The sequence below is a fragment of the Monomorium pharaonis genome, chromosome 7, assembly GCF_013373865.1.
Source record: "Monomorium pharaonis isolate MP-MQ-018 chromosome 7, ASM1337386v2, whole genome shotgun sequence".
Lineage (NCBI taxonomy): Eukaryota > Metazoa > Arthropoda > Insecta > Hymenoptera > Formicidae > Monomorium > Monomorium pharaonis.
Genome location: NC_050473.1, coordinates 15,117,383 through 15,143,345, shown reverse-complemented (window position 1 = coordinate 15,143,345; position 25,963 = coordinate 15,117,383). Strand labels below are relative to the sequence as shown.

The window sequence follows — 25,963 nt, the reverse complement described above, 5'->3', positions numbered from 1 at the left end:
CAATAATTTAAATAACAAATAATATTACGCGCGTTATAATATTCACACTAGCGATCGTTCACATAAAATTTTTTTGTTAAATTACTTCCTGAAGATATAAAGAAATTTCTGAATAAAAAGCGCGAAACATTGATTGCAATTTCAATTACACACTTTACGATAAATATAATCTTTGTGCAGTGTACGAAGAGGTTTAAAAAAAGGAGGTTTTAAAAAGACAAATGGAAACGGAAATTACTTTTCTTTATGGTGGCTAAGTCAATTTAAAATGGTGGAAAAATCAAAAAAATTTCGCCAACTTATTAAAATTCCGTGATTTTGCTAAGGAAATCAAGTTTTCCGTAGAAAACTCGATGAAATGCACATCAAAGAGAACACTTTAAAGTTATAAAACGATTTCGCGTATTAATAAATAAAATTAATTTTAATATTAAATTCAGAAATATGTGTGTTGAACTTTGCACGCAGAACGGAAATATTTGCGTGTCTACATTGTATTACGGGAACGTGTTTGCACCGCCGTAGAAAATCGGTAATAAAATTACAAGAGATGTTAAACGCGAACCCAAACAACGTATTTTATTTGTTGTACAGATATCGCGTGCCTATAATATTCGATGTTTCTCGTGCGGATTTGTCGTTCGAATGAGGAAACATCGTCAAGTAGAATTCTATTTCTTTCCAAAAGTCTCCTGATTTTCACATTTCGCAATCGCGCCACAATTTAATGAATAAAAATGATATTCCTCCTTGACTTTCAGTTGCCTGAAACGTAAACCCCAGGAAGACACGACTCGGGAGATGATTTCGACGGAATACGAATGTATTATTTGTCGACGGACGGTATTTTCCTCCCGCATCGAATCTCGTCGAGACTCATAACGACTCCGAATACTCCGGTTTACTGTACCGCCGACGTCGTTTTCCCGACGTGGTCGTCGCGCGGATCTTTTATTCGTCGCCGCATCATTCCTCTTCCACTTAATTCGCGCGCCATTTAAAACCCGGCACGATTTCCGCCGGTCTTTAAAGCGACATTACCATCGCGGCGCGGCGCGGCGCGGCACGGCGGCGGAGGAAGGCGAGAATTTGGCATAATGTATCGCCCGGCCACCGGAGAAATGTATTATTCATCGCTATGACTGCTTATGTCCTTTCTGACTATCCGCACCGCCCGTCTCCCGGCATTCAAATGCGCCGCTAACTTCGACGTCCGCATTCTGCCACCTCATTCCTCTCTCACGCCCGTCTTACATCTCCCTCTTCGTGTGTCATTTTCGAATTTTCATGTAAAGTATATTTTTGATAATGTAAAAGCAAATCTCCCGCCCGCGCAAAATTTCACGTTTAATATAATATTTTCCGAGAGAGAAAGGAAAAAGCGCAGATTTATGTAAATATGTCGAGATTTTGCTCGGTTCGCCGAATATTCGTGGGTATTGTTAACCGCAGCGGTAAGAAATATTTTTCTGGCAAAAACGATCGCTTTTATCAGTAATTCATACACAGAGAAAAGCATTTGTCGATTTAAAAATAATTTATGTTATTTAAATTAAATTCTTGCTTACATATAATTTAATTTTCTTTAAAGAACTTTGTCTCCTTAAATTTCAGCAAAACATATTTTTATTTCGATATTGCAGTAATCTTCTAGAGAGAACACGAGATATACAATTATTTTAATAATAGTATTTAATTTAAAGTAGTCTAATTTTTGGTTTTAAGATATTGCTATTTTTTTACCCGATTTTTTCCCTTTCAACACATAATAATTAATACTGGATAATAAAAATTTATTCCCCTTTAAAAAACTACATCTTATCTCGAAAATAAGTACAAAAGACTTTTAAAAGGAGAATGTTCTTTTTTTCTGTGATAAAGGAACGCGAGATTAACGAACGTTTGAACAGATGCACGTTGAGAAAGGACGAAGCGAAAAATCTCGGACGATACGTTCTCTCATAGATTTTATCGAGCGTGCTTTATGGACTCCGCATTACGTAACGGCGGGCACAATTTAAGAATATTACGACCGGAGCTCTCCGTTCAACGTCACTCGACGTCGCGACGATGTCTGCTCGATGACAGACAGCCGGATGGTCGTCTCCGTCTTCGCACGTCTCCATTCTACCTTTCTACCCCTTACCTCTACCCCTTCTGTCCCTCGCCGACATTGACGTGCGGCGCAAATGCATCCACAAAAGGCCGTTCGTCGACGCGACGTGTGACGAATCCGCGAGAAAAATGCGTCTTTCGATCCGGGACGAGTGAAGGGGCTGTGAGGGACGGGGGATGGGGGAGAAGAAAGAAAGGTGAAAACGCGCGAAGAAGGAAAATATCGCGCGGCTCGGCATCCCGAGCCCATTTCGCGCTCGCGCGATGATTCCTGTGCGGATACGTGGCGGGAATTCGCGCCGATTTTCCGCGAGGCTTCTTGCTCGCTCGACTCAGCAGGCGTTTTCCACCACGACGATAATATTTCGCGGATACGCAACGGGGACGGCGGCGTTCTCTTTTTTCCGTCGACGCGAAGCAATATCGCGGACGACGCAATACCGCGTTACGTGGAAGACGGTTTTTTTTTTTTTCGCAACGGCGGAGCTCCGATTCACAGTCGCCGCTTGCTGCGAACATTTTATTAGAGTCGGATACACCGAGAAAAAAATATTTGTGAATGTAATCGAGCGTTTAAAATAATTATAGTCAAGAGCTCTGTCATTATTATTAATATTATAACACTTATAAATAAAAAATAAAGCCGGTAACTATAATTATTTTGGTCACAAATACCAAATATTTTTTCCCATCATTATCATCAATGTATCAAAAGCATTTAAAGAGAAGCTTCATATATAACTTATATACAGTTGTAAACAGTGTCGCATGTTTAAGACTCGTTATCGGACATTCCAGCTATTCGGATATTGACACCGTTTGAAATACGAGGGAAATAGTTTTTCGAACGGCAAAATTCTTCAGGAATATCTCGAGTCGAGCGCGACAGCGTCAGAAGCGAGAAAGTTCTCGCGACTTACGATCTATACTATAGTAAACAACTTTTATGTTAACGGTAGAGCATGGACTTACAAAATTCACCATGCGTCCTGTTATCAGAGAACGACATATTACATGGAAACCGTAATCTAAGTTTTCCGCCGGATTTTGAAGCGGTTGGACAATCGTCATGACGTTTCAATATTTCAGAGTTACCAAGCAAACAGCAAGTCGCGGATTGAGAGTTAGCTTCCGGAAACATTTTGACTATCTCTGATTTTGTACGTTTAATTTTATTGTAAATCTCTTTCAGTTTCAAGAATTAAAATTATTTAATTATTACTATCAAAACAATTATATTGCTGCTCTTTAGATAATTATCGTAGTAAATTAAAATAGAGTATTTTGCTGGAAGCTTCAAGATCATATCAAATTTTCAAATAAAACATTTTAACGTTAATGCGCGCGCGCGTGTATGTGTGTGTGTGTGTATCGTAATCAACCAGCATATCTTCTTAAGTTATTTTGCAAATAAACTAATCGTAAAGTTTCTCCGGAAAAAGTTTTCCAAAGATGCAGCTATATACAGAAGATTGTGCAATACGTCGAACCATCCAAACTACCTCGTTTTATTCTTTCTCCGTTCCTCTCCAACCCTCGGTTTCCATCTTCGCGCTGTAACTTCGGCACGCAAAGGGAGTAGCCGTGCATTTCTCTCTCTATCTCTCTTCTCACTCACTCGCTCCTTTCTCGTCGAGATAAAAAGTTTCGGACCAGTCATTGTCAGGAAATAAAATTAACCCGCCCATCCCTCGCGGTTCACTTTGTTTGTGGATTTTAATGTCCGTTAACGTGGATATATTGCAACGGCATGGAGCCCGCTGCAATAATTCAAAGACAGGCGGGGGGAGGAGAAGAAAGAGAAGCAGGTGAGGGGAAAAAAGGGGCAGGGAAAACGAGAGCTCCTACCAAGATAATGAAAAATATACAGTCCGCGCTTTTATCTAGCGCATAAATGCAAGGACGGCCGACTCGCGCGAATCGCCGACGCGCCGTTCGTGCTTTATCCGGGGAATACCCCCTTAGCCTCCGACATCCCGCGTATTTGCGCCATAATTCGTGCAGCTCGTTCGTGAGTTCTAATTTACGGTATTTCCCGCATGTCGAATAAACGGGTAAAATGGACTGGCTGGCGTATTATTATCAGTGTCCGCGAGGCCGTAGTATCAATTTGGAAAAAGTCTTTCGGAAGGTATGCAATTTTGTGCAATATCATTTTTTACGAGAACAACTCCGCGTGATGAAAGTAATTTTTTTCTCTTTCGTTTGCGCGAATGTGCTTGCTATGAAAATTCACGTGAGGAAAGAAGATTAAAAACTCACAAAACGTAACAATACATATATATATATATGCAACGTATACATATTATAGGTAACTCTCGACAAAGACGTGATCTCAAATAGCGTTTTGTAGTAAAAAGAAGAACAGAGCAGCTTTGTGTTAGTGCTGCAAAAAATATTCCCGGAAAATTAGACGAGATAAATAGAGATTTGTAGCCGGAAAATTAATAAAAAACCAATAAAATTTATATGTACACGAATCTCCTAGTTTTTTTTTCTAGACATAGACCTTCTCCATCCGTCTCTGCGCACGAAGTTGAAAGGGACGCCGAGCGCAGTTGTATAAACGAAAAAATTTATAGTTTCGTGACATCGTAGACCGAAAGTCTCGTATGTCGACATGCTGGAACTGACACAAAACCGATATATATGGTACGATCTGCCGGCCGGCACTCCGTGTCCATTGCGCGCGGCAGACCAGCTTACACCGGCTATGGCCGGCACACGCGAAAAGTTTTATTCACAATAATTATTGCTAATTGAAATATACATGCGCGCATTCCTCGCGAATGACTCTAAACATATATCATAGCGATCCGCTCGATTTCCTGACACGCATAAAGTTCCGCTGCAGGCGTAACTATGGGCGTTTAATATCGAAACATACGCGCGAAAAATTCAAAGTGTAATTATAAAGTAAAATAATGTTTAAGAAAATTACAATTTTTTTTTACTTTTATAATGAATAATATAACCTATAAGACTTTAAATAAAAAATAAAAAATTTTATTTTCCACTAATTATTTTTCAAAATAATAAAAATAAAACTGCTACATGAATAATTTTTTAATTTACTTACAATTATTCAAGAAACTATCGTTTATATATAAATATAAATAAATATTCAAGATCTCAAGTACGAACCGTGAATGATAATAAACGTGAATAGTACGATGCCGCAATTCGCAGGAGAAAATTATGAGGATTTAAATTCTCATCGTTACACGTACTAATTGGCACGGATGAGTATTGTAGTACTTATTCGTGTAAACATGAAGTTTTTACTAAATGTATTTAATGAGATGAAAATATACATTTTCAACTATGCAATGCTGGTAAGCTTGCATTGCTCTCCGCAATCATATTTCCGCATTAATATCTCTCTGAACTCTGACATATTATTAGACTATGTTTCACGTTAGAATGTGTGATTCTCCTAAGTACCGTGGCGTTTACCGTGCGACTGACATGGCACGGCGTGAAATTTGTACACGCAATCAAAATAATGTACAGCTACGGATTAGAGATGCTTTGTGTATTTGAAGAAAAAATGATGTAATAAATATGTACAGAAGAAAGAAAAGAGTCCACAAAGCATTATAATAATTCCGGCTTGTCAAGAAAGGCTTAAGGGTAGTTTAGGAAAATAATATTAATTTGAAAGGTGACACTACTTTGCCTCGTCCCTTTATGCAGATTAAAGCTTTTGTGAAAATGACAGCAAACAGCATCCTGAAAGAGGTAAAGAGGATACGCGAAAAAAATGCCTCTTGCTTTAAAAAATACGTGACATGCTTCCATGATATTCAAAACATGTCTAGCATGTAATAATGATTCACGTACATTTAATTTTAGTTTAAATGATGCGCCTCGTGTTGTAATTAATATTATACTCGATGTATTAATAATTAGGAAAATTGCTTGCGCAGTTGGATTATTCCGGTCTAAGTGATTATTAGTTTACATAATTTTCTTTGACGAGATAATTCCAGGATTATGGCGCACGTTCGCAATTAACGCTAAATTAATTGCAAATGGTTGATTACATAATGAATGCATAATACAGATCTGTTTGAATTTTCTGCGGTGAGGCTTAATCCGAAAATCATTTCGAGAGTATAAAAAAATATAGATCTGAATTTTATCATATTTCCTTCTGGAAATATTAAAATATCACGCGTTTTGGAACCGCCTGTGAAACAACCGATTGTACGCATTCCGATTATGACAAGGGAGTTGGAGTATCGCGTTAGGCTCGGTCGAAAGGAGATCGATACCGTCTTAACGAGCAGCCGGAAACTCGCAATTTGCCCCGGAAAGGCACGGCAATATTTTCACGTGGACAAATAAACGATTTGTTTCAGGCGGCGGCGGCGGCGTCGTGGAAGTATATTTCCGTTGTTCGCTCACGGCAGAAATCTTTTTGTCCGTCCTACCCCCTCCTATCATCCGTCGCAGCTACAGGCAAGATTAAAGGTTGCTCTGTGGAAAAAAGGGATAAAGTAAAAGTATGATAACGGTAAGGCAAAAGTATGAAGAAAGAAGCCAGGTACATTGGCGAGAGAATGAATATTAAGAAAGAAATTTCAAGTGATTCATCCCCCTTTTAAGCAAATAAAGTGTTACTTATATAAGTTTCTTTCTCGAACCGGTGATTGATATTGAGATTTCTTAACGTTATTGGCTTTACACGAGAGGCTTTATATTGCTCGAGCACCGGAGCGGAGAACAATTAACGTAAAACTTGCCGGCCAACAATTAATTAGACCGGAGCGCAAGATTAACCAATGTTAGACGTGGAAATATTACTTCAGCGGTTGGCCACACGCTTTATTAAGAATACGATTGTCGATACGATCGCTAGTCAGAGACTGATTGATTGAATTCGTGCTTCGGCTAACACATACATTCCGTAGGAATATTTTCGAATGGTGAATAGATTCCGAAAAAAATACGTGCAACAATTGATACAGAATCTCGTAAGAGGCGAGCAAAGAATACCGGTCAACCTTTTTGATCATATATAATTTATAATTAACAAAAATAAGGTTAAGGTAGAAGCACTAGAGGAATGTTAATATACCGAGAGAATTTCCTCTTAGAATTTAACTTTAAAATCATGGGATAATCGTGGGACAATGTGGATTCCGAAGAATTTTACTATAATTTTAATAGGTTATTAAATTAATAAAAAAAATTCTACTAAATAATATTAAATTTTTTAATTATAATAAAATTCTTCGAAGTCCATGACTACCATGATTTTGAGAGCAAGTTTTTAAAAGAAAATTCTCTCTGTGTAGATGTAACAAAAATCTAATTACGTTTAGGAGAATCGACTAAAGCGATAGTCTACAAATAAGTCTGCAACCATCGGTTACTGCCTTATTATTTTACACGCTCGACATACAAGAGAGATCTCTCGGTCTGTCGATGGGAAAAAAATTGGCCGCTTATTATCGGGAAATGAATCGTGTTTCCTTACATCCCTGTCCGTAAATTGGATTTGCGTAAACAGGAAAGGACAGAAATGCAGAAGCCGCGCTGGGATTAAACCTCTGATAAACACAGGAAAATTTCGTTTAGTCGCCACCAAAGGCCGTGATCCACTTAACTTGTTGTTCGTGACGCGATAAATTGCGCAAAATGTTCTCGTAACCGTCGCGGTGACAACTTGCTTGCACGGTCGTCATTTAAAGCGATCCTTATTGCACGATCGACAAAGACATAAAAAAAAAGACATTTTGACATAACAGCCTGTCCGTTTGTCCGCCATCTCGTCTATTATTTTCGGCAATTCTATCATTCTCCGCAGAGTTACGGTTCGGCGATCTTCCGTTAAGGTCTCTCCAGCAGTCAGCGCATATTTATATGTAAATTAAGTTGTATTTGCAGTCATGCATGCCCGGGCTTAATTCATCCAATCCGAGTTGTCACGAAACACAGGCACGTGGGGAACGGCACGCCGCGCCGCGCCGCGCCGCACCGCGCGCGATAATCAAGCGGGATCATTCGCCTTGCTTCATGCACGCGCATTCCTGACGCGGGGAGGGTGAAAAAGTTACACGAGCGCCGAGATTAGTATCTCCCACTTGCCCGTGTATCGACCCGCGAAATTGCAAGTACCTTCCCTCCACCCACTCGCGATGTACGTACGCTTCGTTTCCCCGTAACTTCCCGCTGCTATTCTTCTTATCCCCTTTCTTCCTTGTTTCCCTCCTTCGTAATTCTTTTTCCCCGCTGGCCGGCCGAAGGAGAATGCATTGGTTTTGCCGGAGCATAAAGGTTCAAGGGAGCGCGAAAATTCGAGCGTGCGGTTTATTAACGGCCGGGATTTGGCGGTGTTCAAAGCTTATCTTCAATGGGGCACTGGATTAAGTAAGATTACATAAGAATAGTGTAAGAACGGAAATAGCTCAATGACTGTTGAATAAAGGATGGAAACGCGCTGACAATTTGTACTTGTTGAGGAACACTAATAAAAGATCGTAAAATTTTCAAACCTTGACTATAAAAAGTGTCATTATTATAAATTGCTATTTCAGTATCATTTTAAAATATTTAACGGACAATTTTCCAATAGCCAATATTTGACAAATTTAATTTAATCTAACGAATTATTTTTTTCTCAATAGCCAAACATTTGACGCGTTTGATTTTTAATGTTATACCTTTCATTATAATTTTTCAAATAACACGGTAAGAAGAAAAAGTCGCAATATTTAACAGCAAACACTTGTAATGTTTTCTTTGACATTTATCTCTTATTATAAAAGATTTAATTGTAATAATAAAATGTCCCTATGAAATATAGTCTGATTTTTCTCCTTATTGATTGATTTATTTATTAAGAATAAAATTTGATTTTTCCGCATTTATATAAACATTTATTTCAGTAAAATAAAATTGTGTATCTCGCAAAACCAATTTTTAAATATCTCTTTTCTCAATGCAGCAGCGTAAAATAGAATTCGTATCGATTCTTATTTGCGTCGCTCTCTGCAAAACGTGTCACATCGACACTCGTTGCATCTGACGGTAAACAATAAACGCCATTGCATCAAGACACTGTCACTGTCGGTGACAGTCGTGAGGCGAATGTTTCGCACATGTTGCTACACCCTTAATCCCTTTCTCTCCTCCCTCGCTCTCTCTCTCTCTGCATTCTAGTTACGTTTCTTGCGTGAAGCCCACCCGTCAGTCAGTCAGTCAGTCAGTCAGTCAGTCAGTCAGTCAGTCAGTCAGTCCCCGGGATTCCAATCTTGCAGAAACCAAAGGTAAAGCCCTGCCAGGTCGGCAGGCAGGCAGGCGTCGCGACGTCACACGTCACAGACAGAAAACCGAGAGGACGGAGAAATTTCGGCGCAAACTTCCGGATTACGTGAGCTCTCGACTCGATCTCTTGCGGTTATGTTAATGGAATTAAGAGCGAAAGGGAGAGAAGAGGATGAAGAGAGAGAGAGAGAGCATGGAAGACAGCGAGACCGAAATCTACCTCCGATGAGAACTCTCATCCGATTTGCGGCCACGTCGTCTTCCTGGCGGCGCAACTTCCTAATTATTACCGTCTCGCGAAGAAACTTTTATATCGTCGTTACACTGACGTATATTAGGACTTGCTCTCATAACGTTAATCCGTCAAGACGCTAATTTGACGCGCTCGCGCGCAAGCGCGATTCACCAGCGCGGCGTCGTTCAGAGTAATTAGCGAGCATGGTACAACGAGGTAACCCGGAAGTTAATTCATTCAAAATATTCATCGAACATCGAATATACATTATACATATGCATCACTGAAAAAATCTGTTTTAAAGTATTTTTCATCTATAAGGATATTTTTATTCATTAGCGGATATAAAATTGGCGCACCTTTGGCTGCCTTAAAAAAAAAAGTGGAATGAAATCAAAGCGCAGCTTCCAAAGTCGCAACGAATATTTTGCAAAACATTCCCACGTGAATTTCATCCTCGCTATAAAAAGCTTCGATTATACTGATGAGATAAGAGTCCATTTCGCGGCTAATAATACGGTCTATTAAAACTAATTTGAAACACACCACACGCCAGCTCATTAACTTTCCTTACAAAGGGAGAAAAAAAGTCTCCGAGTTTTTAAACTAAAGTTGCGCAATTCGTGCCCCCCCTCTCTCTCTCTCTCTCTCCTTCCCCTCGCTCGAAATCAGATCTGGTGTCGCTTAGGCGTGATTTTACAAGCCGGCTCTCGGCCGGAACAAGCCGATTGCGTGATTCGCGCCGTCGCGGGTCACCAAACCCGCACCCATTATGCAATCTGGACGGAGATTCGCAAGCGATAAACGCTTCGCGAAAATAACTAATTTCGCGTATCGCCCCGCAAATTCAGATTTACCCTCACCTCGCTTAGCCCGACGACAGGCCCGAAGGTCGGACGTCCCCCTGGAGACGATTCCGAGGGTGTGATACGAGTGTGCTCCACGAGCGAACCCCGGGCAACCTTACGACCTTACCCTTCGAGACGGATATATACGCGTACATATATGTAACGGCGGAGGCAGAGGGAGAGTGCAACCACGAGCGTAAGGGCGGTTAATCGCGCTTAACCCCGCCGACGCGACCTTACCTAAAGCATACACGAGGCGTCCGTGGAAAAGGAGCTTAGAACCGTTATTTCCGGCTTTTCCGCGGGCTTCCTGAAAACGCGAGATAACATAATTCGCCGCGGGTTTACAGAGCGATATCATAGACGGCGCGTTTCGCGTAGTTAATATTACACACGGAGTACACGGACGCGCGTAATTAGAGGTATATTGCGTAACAATAGACACACAGACGACGCGCGCGCCACACGTACGCGTTTATAATTGCACATGATATATGTATGCATTATAATCGAAAAGCTTACTTTCAACCGCTTAAATTAATGATTCTCTTCTGTGTTTTAATTTTAAAAATAGGCAAAGGGTCAACTTAAATGTGGGGATCTATTAAACAAAATAAAATTAATGGGATATAAAATTATTTTCCACTAGGAATTTTAACGATACTTAAACCGACGTTATTTTAGAGCGGTGGAGTGAATATTCGACGGAAAATGATAGTTTGGCAAGTAACGGCGGCAGATGTTGCAGCTAATGTTTGCGCTACGATGGACCGTCTTTAACAAATTCCCCTCGAAGAGAGGAAAATCGGATTGGCGCGGTCTCTCGGTCCGAAAGCGCGCGGCGAGGAATCTTGTCAGGGTCAGAGGTTATCAGCGAAGGGCCGCGTGATGCAGTTTGTATGCGCTCCTCGGAACGGCACCCGAGGGATACGTGACCCTCTGAGCCCCGGCATCTCCGTGGGCTTTGTCGTCCAATGGAAATTCTCGATAGCCGGTCACGCGCAAGAGAGGAGGGAAATAAAATAAAAGGACGGGACGGGCGGGAAATAACATAAAAGCGATGCGCTTACGGATGTAACGTAACAACGTATTCGTGATATGTAAAGCTATTCTTCTACGGGAACGAGATGCACGTAGTCCGCATATATTGCAAAATAAAGTACATTACATGTATATATGTACGCAGGGTGTACATATCACACCCCATTTATACGCATCGCGCACCGCAGATTGTATAAAACGGCTAACAATAGCGGTCGCGCGTTTGCTCTTCAAGTAAACTACGGGGGCTATTCTGTAACTTTCCGCGTTACAATCGCGCTAAGGAAGTTGGCGTCGCGCCGTAATGCCCATTATGGACAACGTCACAAAGACAATACGTTGCCGGCCATGCGATTCTCATGCAGTCGGAGAAATTCTTTACAATCGGTTCAATATATCGGGCAAATGCGATTACTTGAAAAATGAGAGAAGGAGGAACAGGGAGGAAACTGTCACGCGCGCGTTACACACATTACACGTATATTTGCGTTTCTATTTTTCGACTATTCACATATTTACTTTTTACGATGCGGTTATATTCAATCTGAAATTGCATTATGTCGCGCCGATACCTCTCAAGGTGAAATTGCGATACCGTGTAAGTGAGCTGTGTACGATCGCTCGTACCCCACTGCAAATGTATGAAAGTTTTCCTTTAGCCCCCGCGGCGTCTCGTCAAATATTGAAGACTACTGATTCGGAAACCGAAAAAGCTGCAGGGATGAGAAAACATCAACAGAGGGAAAAGCAACGCGGTTCTGAAAACGTTCAGATGCAATAAATCTCGCACACGGCATCTTCTTTAAAACACGCGCAAACAAACGCATGTCTGAAAAGCCTTGCAAGTGTTACTGGCTCGCGAATTATGTTCGTTCTTGGTCCACATGTTCGCATTCTTGTTTCCACTTCACAAATTGTAATATGTATCAAAATTTATGTAATTTATAAAATTAAAAATAAAAATTTAACCAAACTCTACAATATTTTATATATTACAATATTAAATATAATTCTTATATTTAAAGAACGATAAAAGTTAGTTTATATAAAAAATCAGTTTTGTATTTAATGGTATTTTTACAACATATCGATTAACTAAATATAATATAGTTACCCTTTAGCTAACAATCCCTCCGAGTTAAATAATTACATTACCTTCTTCTAACTTCATTCTAACTTTTAACGTTCACAAACCTAAATCCAGTTTTAACACTAACTTTCAATGTTCACAAATACAGATAAACTATTGATTTAAAGTACGTATCGGATATCTACTTAAATTCATGCTTTTAGAAAAGTTAATTCAGATATTGATTAAATCTACGAGGAACAGATAGAACGCGCGCTAAAAAAAGTTCGGGAGTTAAATATTTGAATTTTTTTTTTTTTGTATGAGCAAGACTGGTCGTGGAAAAAATATCTCAGGCAGCTTCGCCGCCCACAGGTTTGTTGGAGAGAGAATGTTAGTTTCCCCGATTTTCCTCGCGGCACGGGGTTATCCGGATCTGCTTTCAGTTCTTGCCACTTATCGTGCCAAAAGCTATCCTCGAGCCATTTTTCCCTCTATCCCTCGATTTCCCTTTCTCCTCACGCCCCTCGAAGGCCGTACTTTTCTTCATCCATCTATGTCTCTCGCACTCACCTCGCAATCTCGATAAAAATGCACGAAAAATGCACGCGATCGCAAACGCGATTGTCAAACGTAAGCATCGCTTTACCCCCGGTCTAGCCAGAGAATTCGAGCGCAAACTGTAAAAACTTTATACGATACCTATCATGACAAACGAAAATTGTGAATTGCCGTCGCGGATTGCGAACGGATAACGGGGAAAGATCACGAACGTGATGAGAAGGTAAACGGAGGTTAAACCCGATTTCCTTGTTGACGAGGGACGATGGTCGCCGATGATCGTGCGATATTGCGAGGTCGGCTATTTTTCCAAGTCGACGAGACTGCACTCGTTTCGTTACGCTTCGGTAACAACGGAATTTCTTTTAAGCGATTCGCCGCAACGTCACGCAACGCAACAACAATTCGTTTTCTCATTTCCCTGACCTTCGTCTCCGACCAAGACAAATTCGAAAGAATTTAAATCGTTTACTACAGATGTGCGACATGTTTGAATTCGATTCGGATTTGAAGTTCATATCCAAACTACTTAAAAAAAGAGTCGAATATAAATCACACATACTGACAATCTTATAAAATTATATTTAAAACGTCTTTATATATTAAATATATAATATAAATCTTTTTTTTTTTTACATAAAAATCTTTTTTTTATCAATTGTATATTAAAATTCAGCTCAACGAGAATTGTGTTGTTAATCAAACGTTACGTTTCAACGATTCGATTCGATTCGATTTAATTCAACTCGACTTGGTGTAAAAAAAATCCCGATCCGCACATCTCTATTATTTATCGTCGCTGGCCCAACGAAATAAGCGACGATTAGCACCATCGTGACATTTATCGCCATTGCGCGGCAATGTTGCAGCGTGCAACGATGCGATGTGCAATTAATTTGCGGGCGTTTGTGAGAAATTTACGGACGGATAGAGATGCAAATGAAAATTTCGCTCCCACGGCAAATGAAGCTGCCGCAAAACGCGCGACGAGAAAGGCCAGGCCGTCAAAGTCGTTTTATTAAACGGATCAGAGATGCGGCGCCGAACGACGGAACAATCGATACTTGGCCGTGTGCTATCACTTTTTACTATTGTAAAACGGAATCTACCTGTTCCGAGGCAATCGTTATCCGGCAATAAGTCCACTCGTTATCGGATACGCCGTGTCGTCGTCGTCGTCGTCGTCGATGAGGGTATTACCATAAGGCAGCGCGCGCGATTCATTGTCCTGAGCGTTTTTCTGTCCTATTAAGCGATTCCGTATCCGGCCCGGAGACCGTTCGTCGTCATTCGGCGGCTTCTTCATCGCGTACAAGGGAATTCCATTAGTCGCCATCCACTGACGCGCGCCACTTACGATTATGTAGAAAATGAGTCCCTCCCCCCCCTGCTCACTTCACAATCCGGCGTTCCTCGCCATCCTTCATTTTTCCCCTTCGCCCTCCCGCGGAAGAGAGGGTGTGTATCAATAATGCACGGTAGCTTATATTCCCATTACCTGAGGAAAAAGGGTCAGTTCCGCATTGGTCGGGCCTGTCGATAAAATCATCGACGTAACACGCGATATTTTCAAAAGTTTACGTAACATTTTCGACAAAGATAATCTCTCTTCCCGATTAAAAAAAAAAAAAAAAAATAAATAAAACTACGACAAAAACTCAAATCACTACAGAATCGCCGGTGCCAGTTTCGCTCTGCTAATAATTTCATTTTTCTCAACTTTGTTTTCGTATTACACAATACAAAATAGTTTAAAAACGAGTATAAGTAATTTTATAACATCAATAATACAAAAAAATTAAAATTATTAGTAAAGCTTATTTTTTAAACGCTACTTTTTTTATAAATATAGATTTTTAAAACTGTCTGCATTTCGTTTGCTATTCATTACTTCAAACTCTTCTTTCCACAAAACTCAATGCTACTTTGAACAATTATTGAAGAAAAGAAACCTATGTAATAAAAAAATTAAAAATAATTTAAGAATATCTATATTAGTCACAAACTTATTTGCAAAATTTGATAAAGTTCTTATATGTGAAAAGACTGGAAAATCTCTCTCTCTCTCAAGTACAAAGACACAGATGATCTAATCAGGAGGTACACGACCTGGGTGAGGGTGCACGTTGCTTCCCTCGCGATTAATTACGCCGCGCACCGTCAATCAAGCGCCCTCGGAAACGTCCAAAGTTTCGATTTCAGTTAGACGAGTCATACGCCGGTCGTCCGTCTCTCGAGATAAATGATATCGGACAGTTTTACGAAACTCGACTCCTCGACTCCCATCTCGGCCGATTTCTTTGACCTAGGAGGGAGAGAGAGAGAGAGTGAATCTTCCCCGAGAGTAAGTTAAATTGCCCGGCCAGTGCCCGTCGAAACTATAAACAACTATAAATAACTATAAACGGGAGGTGCGCATACGTGCTCCTGGCGCGGGAGCGTTTTACGATCCGGCGTGGAAAATCTTTTACCAGTTAAGACCGGCCAGACGGACGAACCCGTACCCACCTACCCTCTTCCACACTCGTCGTTGCGCTCTATTGTCCGATATTTCAGGTGCGCGACGGAAAGGTACGGATTATGGATTGTAAATGCTACGCGGATTTATTTGTCGTTCCGCCGTGAGATTCGACGCCGTGAAACGGAGGGTGTATCGTGAACCGGGAGCAGCAAACCCCGGCAAAAGGAGGAAGTTCCGTGGTACATTTGTCTTCCAGCCACTCGGATTTATACGAGCACTCCGTACATAATATAACGAAAACAAATTTCCTGTCCTCGCGAATACTTTCCCTCGATCGTTCCTGTCCTTTCCCCCGGGCAATTCGCCGAATATATATGTCCCCCGTATTATTTCCCGAGGTAATTTCATTAATTGCAAAAGAGTTACACTTGCGCGGAGGACCACGTAGGTTTATATGCAAACGTGATAGCGGGAGATTAGAACTAACGAGTTCGAGACGTGGAACGTACCTAATCGCAATCTTCCAAGAGATCAGCTCCGCGAGCGTAAACGTGGCCGATAAGGGGGAAAGTCTCACGAACGCGGTTTTTAATTCACGGCGACGAAGCGACGCCGACGGCGGCCAATTGGGCGAAATCGTACCGGCAATTTCTGGTTATCTGGCCGCCGCAGACTGCAAACCTCTAACCGGGATCGTATAATGGGAGCCCATGTTTTCTTACGTTGTAACGTATAAAATGCTGAATCGCTACTGGCAGATTGCTTATCGCGCTGATGAGGCGAACAAGGACCTGAGCGCCGGTAAGGAACCAGGAGAATCTCCCGCGAGTGCCCGGATTGGCGCTCGAAATAAATTTCCGATCTATCGAATCGGATCTGGAGTAGCGAATGCGCCGGCAAGTGGCTTCGCTTGATCATCGAGGCAGCCAAATAAATATCGCTGTGGCGCGTCATGGGACGCCATACATAAAACATCGGAATAAATGTGTAAAATAAATTCTAGAAAAATGGCAAGTTTCTCCCATGTAAAATGTTCGGTTCACGTAACATTACCGCGCGCCCTACGGTACGTCTGTCGCTTTTTATCACGGGCGTAATGTCGAAAAATGGGGCTCGCAGATTCCCTTTGTGTGCGCGGTCTCACGCGCAACACCTCTGATCGTAACGCAAACAACAATCAAGCTACGTTGATCGATCACTTTGGGAAAAAAAAACAATTTTGCAAACATTTGCACGGCGAGGCGCGGCTACCCCTGTTCTTCGTTAACGAGACACACCTATAAGCGCGATACGAATTTGGTCGCCCACGCACGATTTTCAACCTCTCTCTCTCTCTCTCTCTCTCTCTCTCTCTCTCTCTCTCTCTCTCTCTCTCTCTCTCTCTCTCTCTCTCCCTCTTCTTCTCTTTCTCTCGCTCGTAATATTTGCACGATGCACGAAAAAAGGGGAAAACGCCGCAGGGGAGAGAAAAAGGGAAACGCACGAAGGGCTGTACGTTTCTGCAAACTCGACACAATGGGACACGCACAATACGACGTTGGGCGGGCTCGGAGGGGTATGTGAAGGGTGGGCGAAAAAACGGGGAAGAAGGGTGCGCACCCTCGCAATCCGCGGCGACGACGACGACGTTCCGCAATCCGTGAATGTATTTTCGACGAGGCTTGACCCGCGCAACGCGCCTCTCTTTCTCTCTCGCTGCGCCAATAAATAATAACGGTAGTTAAGGGAGGCACTCTTTCCGAGTGTGTTCCCACACCAACGAGATACGAAGGGATTAGCAAGGGACGAGTGGTAAAGAGAGAAAGAGAGAGAGAGAGGCATTTCGTGCGCTCAACAGCGAAGTCTCGAAATACCTTAAATCAATATCGTGCTGAAATTATCGAACAAACATCGCATTAATTGAAGAGCGGAGCTCGAACTATAACGGAGTGTCGGAAACGATGTTCCAGGATTGGCGGAAAAAAAGGCACTTCGATATTCAGATCTGTGGAAACGATTCTCTCCCTTATCTCAACATTACCGGTATACACGTTATTATTGAAAGTGATCAGAAATACTTCGGAAAGCTTTAATAATATTTGTATATTCTTAGCTGCCCTTTCACAGGTACAATCTGATCGTCGGGTTTCGTTAGAAGAGATTCAAGGCTGTCAATCAAATCTGTGATTTAAGTAAAAAATGATATTTTAATTAAATGTGTATGATAAAAAGTATCAACTAATTTGCAATTTTAAAGTCTCATTATTTCAATATTTTTCTCAGTCACTTACTGCTAATTGTTCACTAATGGGGTAACTCTATGTGAAAAGGGAACTTAAAATACGTTATACTTGCACGCGCGGATAACGTTAGGATTCAACTTCTACTTTAAGCCATCCAAATCCGGGTACATCGGCCGTTATCCGTCGCGTTATTATGACAGCGACCTGTGTCCCCTCCTCCCTCCGTCTCTTGCCGCGTGCTGATAACGAGGTCTTTCGTGGTCTTAACACGACGTCGTCGGATCGATAGTACCCAACCCCTATCGGCCATTCCGCGGGCCTGTCGGTGCATTCCACCGGAAATGACTGCTCCTCGTGCGTGTTCCGGCATTCAGGCGGCCGCGGGAAGATTTATCGCGTATTCTCGTGCCGCGATCTCGTTGCCGAACCGGTTAGGCCACGAATCTATGGAGCGGCCGCGTTCACAAGCCTCGGCCACGCCGTAAAGTGCAACGCTGCACCCTCCGGTCACGCTTCATCGAAGCCCCAACAATGGAGGATTATATTGTTAATTAAAGGGAATCCATTGCTGGGATCAAATGACAGCCGTTGTTCCTTTCGCGCGTGGCACGCTACCGGATTATGAAATCAAGAGAGAAAGAGAGAAAGAAAGAGAGAGAGAGAGAGAGAGAGAGAGAGAGAAATCATAAATTCTCCCTCCCCGCATGTTCTCCGAGATACGTTCTCTAATTAGTTTACCGAGCTGGGATTTCCTTAAAATAAACATTGCAGTTTCAAATAACTTGCACAACATGCGCTGCATTAACGCGACGCACTCGATATTAAAATTTTAATTTCGCAATGATTTTGCGACGAAGCGAAGAATGGAATTATCCGTGTGTTCTACGATTATGTAAATGAACAATAATTATAGTGTAAATTAATGCATGACCAGCATAAATGCCGGTAACGATTTCCGATAGATGGCAACTTCCGAGCGTGGAGCATTTTAATAAAGATTCGACAGACAAGAAAGTAAATTAGATAAGTAGAGAGGCTGCTGGGCGAGAGAATGAAACAATTCCGAGTGATATCTGTTCGGCGCGGCGTCTGTTCTTCCGCTACTCGTCTTAAATTCGGCGCAGGAGATGAGCTTCTTTCAAACTTCTAGTTCTTACAACTGATTAACAGACCTACTGAAGCTGAGTCTGCAGAAAGACGAAAGTCGATAAATCAAATTATTCCGCCGTCTAAGAAAAATTCTTTATTCTTGTTAGTGTTCAAATTATTGTTCTTGTAAATTATACCATATTTCCCATATATATTTAACATACGTAATATATAATGCTGCTTTTTGTACTCATTGTACAGTTTTTTAATGAAATGCAATCAGCTGAATATTATTTGCTCACTACAACAAATTTGCGATTTATAATTTAATATTAAATAAATATATTATTAGTATTCTCTGATATTATAATAAAAAGATCGTGCCTACATTTATATAAAAATTTGCACGAAAAGAATTTTCTTGAAATTTAGAAAATTATGATAATCATAAGACAAAATAGACTTAAAAAATTTCTCATAATTGTAATAAAATGTATTAAATTTTACTAAAATAAAATTTTTCGTAATCCATGTTGTTCCACAACTATCATAATTTTCAGATAAATTATAAGAAAATTGTCTTTGTGAAATTAATATTAAAATCGAATTTTTTTTCTATTTTCTTCACCAATGGTCTTTATGTACGGCACTAGCAACCAAATGGTGAAATAAGCATGATCGTTCTCGCACACTCTCTGTAATGGGAGTTCTATGGGTTTCCCTTTCATCCGTCGTTGGCAACCGAACATAAAATGCTGAATTGGCACCATTCGCGCGTCCAATTTATTATCCGCCACTATCCAACGAATCTCAACCACAGGCGGGCTCCTTTCTCTATCAATCGTCGGTCAGATTTTCAAGCTCAAATCCTCCCACCCTCGCCTAAGCCCGCGGATTCGAACGGCACCAAATTCCCTCCGTATTCCATGGCGATATCGGCGCTGGGAATAGGGTATCTGGGGATCGTTTGTCAATGCGCCAGCATTATGCGATCGCGCGAAATCTATGGCCGGGAAAAAAGTGTGCTGAATTTTAAGCGTGCGTGAATTTATCAACGACCGCGGCACGCACGGTGCCCACTCGTTTCAAATAGAACGTCCTGCGTGATTCATAATTTTAGTGATCCTTCGATGATCATCTTGAATAAAAATATCCTTAAGAAAAAAATCGATAACCATTTTAAAAAAGATTATTGGCACTTTTTCATCTCGATGACTAAAAAAACTTCTATAAATTTATAATAAAAAAGCATTTTTATCTCTCTAATATTTCCGCAAATATAAATTTTTCGCGAACGCAACAAGCGAGAGGGGTACTTTATACATAAAAATTTCAATATATAAAATATTTGAATTCCACTTCATTAGCATTCCATTTAAGTATTTATATACTTAAATACATAAATGTTCAAATTGTGTGTGTATAAAGAAATTTAATCAAGTTAAAAATTTAATCAATTTAACAACTGTTTTCCTCAGTGCATTGTATAAATTCGTGAATGTTATGCAGCTCTCCTGTTTCTCTAGTCGCACGAAAGGGAGGATCGTCCAAATGTGTGAAGAATCCCGTTGCAAAAGCCGCGCGAAAGCCGCGCAACTAGGCGTTAGCCGCGGCATTCCACGTAGTAAAAACGGCGAGTTAATATCCGAAAACTCGGGTTTTCTTCCCTAGCAAATCTCTCTCGTAATGCGAGCTCGTATCCCGCCCCGAGGGCGGGCGGGCTTTCGCAAAGCTCCCAGAAACACTAAAAGGAACTCCGTTATTTTCAAAGTTTTAATGCCCAGTCCAGATCCTTCGCCTACGCGCTAGCTCCTCTTCCTCCTTCATCCTGTGCTCCTCTGTTCCCTTCTGGACTTTCTGTCTCGTCGGAGAAACGTCGCGAGAGAGCGCGCAAGATAAATAAGAAAAGCGATGAGAGAAAGAGAGGGAGAGAGGAGCGGAGAGAAAGACACACAGAAGAGAGGCGAGAGGCACATCCTCAGCGATAATACGTCACGCGCTATCCGTATTTCTTTCGACTTTCCCTCCCGAATGCGAGTCTAGTGCGCAGTGTCACTTCCGGTAGCGCGGAAACTCATTTTCCGCATCGGCGATCCTCGAGATTGTCGCGATGCGTAGAGAGGAGAACGAGACGGACAGCTAACTACCTACCTCACCCCCTCCCCCTCCCCCGCTTCCCCTCCCACGCATTGTCGCAACGTGACGACTCCGGCCGTTTTGCGTTACCAGTCGGGGCTGGTCATAAAAATTCATGAAACGAGTTTTTATGCATCGGTCCGAGGTCCATCGCGGAATTTCGCCGAACGTTCGTGGTGAACAAAAGGAAAAATGGAAAAAAAAAAATTAGTCGCCCTTAGCCGTGGGATTGCGGCAATAAAGCTTCATTTTTTCCCTTCGTTTATTTATCTAATTGTCTCTTTTTTTTTTTTTGCCGGTGAACAAGTTCATAATGCTGTTTGTAATTTGAATGTTTTAGTCGCGAGTGCTCCATTATGCGCATTTAATATGAGAGATAGTGCAGTGCCACATATCGAAAAATATTACGAAAATGTTGCGAGATATGCATTTACATTAAAATGGAGGAAAACACATGCAATATAGATTTTCAATGTTTATAAATTATAATATAATGTGAGATGATTAACTTCAAAATATTCATGTAAATAACGTGTTTGACAATAGTAAGAATGTTTTTGCAAAACTGCAGCCCGTGGAGAATGAGTTAGCTCGTCTGTAAAACTTTCCGTAAATAAAAATTTCAGTTATCTACCGAATCATTTATCTGCTTCCTAAAAAAGTTCTCCAAATTAAAAAAAAATCATAAATAATTATGTATTAATCATAAGCTTATTTTCCAAAGTTCGAGTTCTGATATTATGTAAAAAGACTGCAGAGCCTCTTTAATTCCCAGCAAGATCCGATAAGGGAACGAGAGTGAGGACCGAGCGTCATAAATCGGGACGATAGTCCGTCCCCGTGTGAGAGCACGTTTATATATCACGCGTGTTCTGCAAATTCCGGTAATGCCGCCGAGGAACCGTTAGTCAAATCGAATCTGATCGTGTTACTTTCGCGACCGCACGACCTCAGGGCGTTGTTACTCTTGTCGTGGATCGCGTCTTATCGATATCTCCGACCCCGATAAATCGAGAGCAAGGATCCCCACAGCCTCCTTTTCCATTCTCTGAAACTCGTATGTGGCGTACAGGCGGTAAATCAACGCGGAGAGCTATTTAAAAAGAAAAGGAGAAATATCTGAAACTTCGAAAACTTGTCGCTGGCATATACGTGTCCTTCTATTCTCGATTTAATAACAGAAAAAAATATTTTTCCACGTCGCCAATATATATGCATATTTGATCACGTTTTCGCGTGATCAAAATCGGAAACTTACATTTCTTTTGTGAATTTCCAATTTTTTTTTTTTTTAAACCCACTATTTCAATCGAACAAACAAGGTACACATTTAGTAAGCATTAATAAAAAGTATATTAAGGTGTAGACAAACGCAAAATTATAACTTCCGAGTGAGCCACTTTTTTCATGCGCTGATTCCGCATAAAATTCACATCCATTGCGGCGTGCTTGTGACAAAAAATTAAAATTAATTTTAACTCTCTACGCTCATTCATTAGTTTCTCAAGTTTTTAATATTTTGTTTAATATTTGGTTCGAATGTAGCGAATATTTTTTTCCGCTTGTTCGATACTTTTAATGCATTCGTCGGACAAAACTTCATCAAAACGGGGAAAAAAATATAGACATCTATATTGCCGGACATAATTATTATTTTTCATATCCCGGGCTTCTCATTGAAACGCGCTTTTCCACTGGCCAACGCGTAACATCAAAAAACGAACATCAAATTGTAACGAATTTACAATAAATGAGATTCCCTCATTACGCACGAATCATTTTGTTACGTTCGAATTATTTTCATTTCGCGTATACGATTTCATAAAACAGGTCATATATTAACCGACAATAACAGTAAGATATAAATTCATCGTTTGTCGCCAAATATAAAATATGATAATAATTCTCAAATTACGCAATGGTATGTAACATAACATTCTCTTCATTGCGTATGCAATATAACAGTAGTAAAATTCACCTTGCTTTGGTAAGTTATATGTCAATTACTGTCCAGAGTAAAACGACAATTACATGGACGAAAGAACAACGAAGAAAACCTGTTCTTTTTCTTCTTGAATTGGATGCTTTCAGCGTGCCATTTTGTACCGCGGCGTAACAAAATTTCTTGTAGTAAAGTACCTGTACGTTAAGGTTGGGTGGGCCTGACTTTATAGGTAGCTATACACAGGGCACTTACCCGGGGCAACGAGGGGGAAAAAAGAGCATATCTGAAGAGACAATTAACGAGTTTTTTTAATATTTTAATCGCCGCGCGCATACGTTGACATAATCGATTTAGTCTGGAAAAGAACTCGCGTCATTATACTTAAAACAGCAACCGCGAAAATATCATTACCAATTTTTTCGATGCAGATTAAAAACAGTAATTGATAAAAATTATTATACATGTGTTAGTAATAATATCATATAATCTGTCATTTGCACATTAATTTGCACGAAATCGATATTAATTGCTGATTCTATTTTAATTTATCACTTAAACTTTTACCTTTTTCAAATATAAATTTTTGCACCAGCGTAAAAACTTTCCTTCTGTTCTCGAATTAATTCCGAGAAATATTTTATATAAAGAATTATCGATTCCGTTATTACGTTATAAGATTACGTTGCAATATGATTTCTATTATATTTAAAATTTTATCATTGTGTATATTTCAGAAGTTTTTTTTTATCAAGTCAAAAATAAATATAGATAAATAATTAACTCGTTAAATTAATTTTGCGCTATCAACTTGGCACATTAAAAAAAATATCATATGCATTTAATAAAAATATCTATGAAACTGTGGTAAATTAAAATAATAATTTATTACTTACAAATGAAGCGTAGCAACGGAGTTGTGACGTCAACTGGGTGGAACTGCAAAATGAAAGTACGTCCAAATTATTATATTAATAGCGAACAAAATAATATTTTAAAATTTGTAATTACTGCATGTATCAAATAAACGGTTGATTTTATTCAAACAATATAAGGTAATATATAATAAAATATTGATCCCGTGCTTCACCGTTATCCTCTCGCACCGTTATCCTCCTCCTCTCAGATTGTCGCATTGCATTCACACAACAATCACTCGCGAAAACGCAGTTAATTACGATCGCGTGGCACTTTACGCGACACTTATCGCACGCGACAAGCACTCCACTGCACAGCAACTGAATAATAACGTGAGTTGTCGCGGAAGTTAGTGAATCGCGTGTTATGATCATCGCTAATTCTTCTAATAACTATACGAGATAATTACGCTCGCAAGTCTTATACCTCGCAATTCCGAAAAGTAATATGAAGATATTAAGCGACTTACATCGCTACCTGTTTCGTTCGCGTGTCACTGACCGAATGATAATGCGTCAACTTTGAGCGAGAACCGCGCGAGTGTCGAAACGAGAACAAGTATCAAGGCCAAGACCGAGGACGCGTGTCTTGTCTCTGTTATCGCGTCGAAATAATTAAAATTTTATTATACACTGCAAAATCACATCGAATATCGCTCCTTGTGTTTTAAACCGATTACGAGAAATGGGCAGCTCATTATACGAAACATGATTACACGTTAGCTCATTATACGATACGCGATTATACGTTGCGTAATGAATCTAACTGAAAAATAAACTGCGCCTTTGTGTCCGCCAAAAATCGACATAACATATTAATGCAATAATATTGCATTACTACCGTGTTTAATAAAATTTATTAATAATAATCGAATTGTCAATATTATTTTGATATTATGACAGTTTTATATTTTCATCATTTGTTTTTATTACTTGTTATTATATTATTATTATAATTTTAACGTTTCGACAGAAGCAAAAATATATAATTGTAATAAATAAAAAATATGTTTTGATTTATTACTATTTGATTCGTTATTTCAGTGTATCAACAAAAATAACTAACATCTTCAATTCAAAATATATAATATGAGAAAAAATATATATATATTGGAAATATAAAATTTAAACTGAAACCGTGAAACAAGAATTAAAAATAATTAAATAAATATAATTAATTATTAACTTAATCTTAAAAAAATCTACCACTTATTATAAAAACATCTGTTATAAAAAATATCTATTAACTGTACTATCTGAGTTTGGGCTTGGCGTTACATTGTCAGAGAAAATGTGTAATGTTCTGCGGATTTCTATCTATAGGACTTTACGTAATATCGCTACGATATGGGAGGCAGGGGGAAATCGGGGCAGGACGGAGGCGGAATAGTGGGAAACGATGTGGAAGTCACGTAGGCCGCTTTGGTCCGACGATGATGACGGAGGCCGTTGCCGCTGTTGTAGCAGTCGTCGAGACATCGAATTATCGCGAAGTTTCCGACAGCGTCAGAATACGAATGAATATACTGAGAATCGCGTACATCGACGGCAAATGGACATCCAGGTGGAAAATAAGCTCGCGAATCTGCGAACGACGGCTCTCATCATTTTATTCTACCTCGTAGAACCTCATGTCGCTAATCGATCAACGAGACTCTCTCACGAATATTAACCTTCGACTGCTTCAGCGACGAGAGTCAAACACGTGCTACACAGCGCCGTCCTAGACGCTGCTCAATTTGCAATTTCCGATATTATTTTAATTTTAGAACATCATATGGGAGCCTTTAGAAAGCGCGGTAAAAGATTCGCCACGTTTCCTCGTGGAAAATCAAAAAGAGTCGTGAACTCAGAAAGTATCTAAATAATAATTTCGCTGTTCTAAAATTTTAACACACACAAGTTCTATTTATATATGATAAAACCTCTAAGTGAAGAGTTATTGGAAATAAATTTTCTCAGAGAATTAATTGCCAATCGTAATAATGATTTAATTTCTCAATTTATAATTCATAATTCTTCGTTTAAGTCGAAGAAATCGCAAGATTTCGC

At 40.1% G+C, this 25,963-nt stretch overlaps 1 protein-coding gene across 1 annotated transcript in view; it reads right to left on the bottom strand.

The window, feature by feature from the left end:
- Nucleotides 1-25,963, bottom strand: part of LOC105836482 (prolyl 4-hydroxylase subunit alpha-1) — a 100,002-nt gene that overhangs the window by 43,948 nt on the left and 30,091 nt on the right. The window contains exon 2 of the mRNA XM_012680540.3: nucleotides 23,891-23,933. The gene's annotated coding sequence lies outside the window, so the exon portion shown is untranslated. The remainder of the gene's footprint in view (nucleotides 1-23,890; nucleotides 23,934-25,963) is intronic.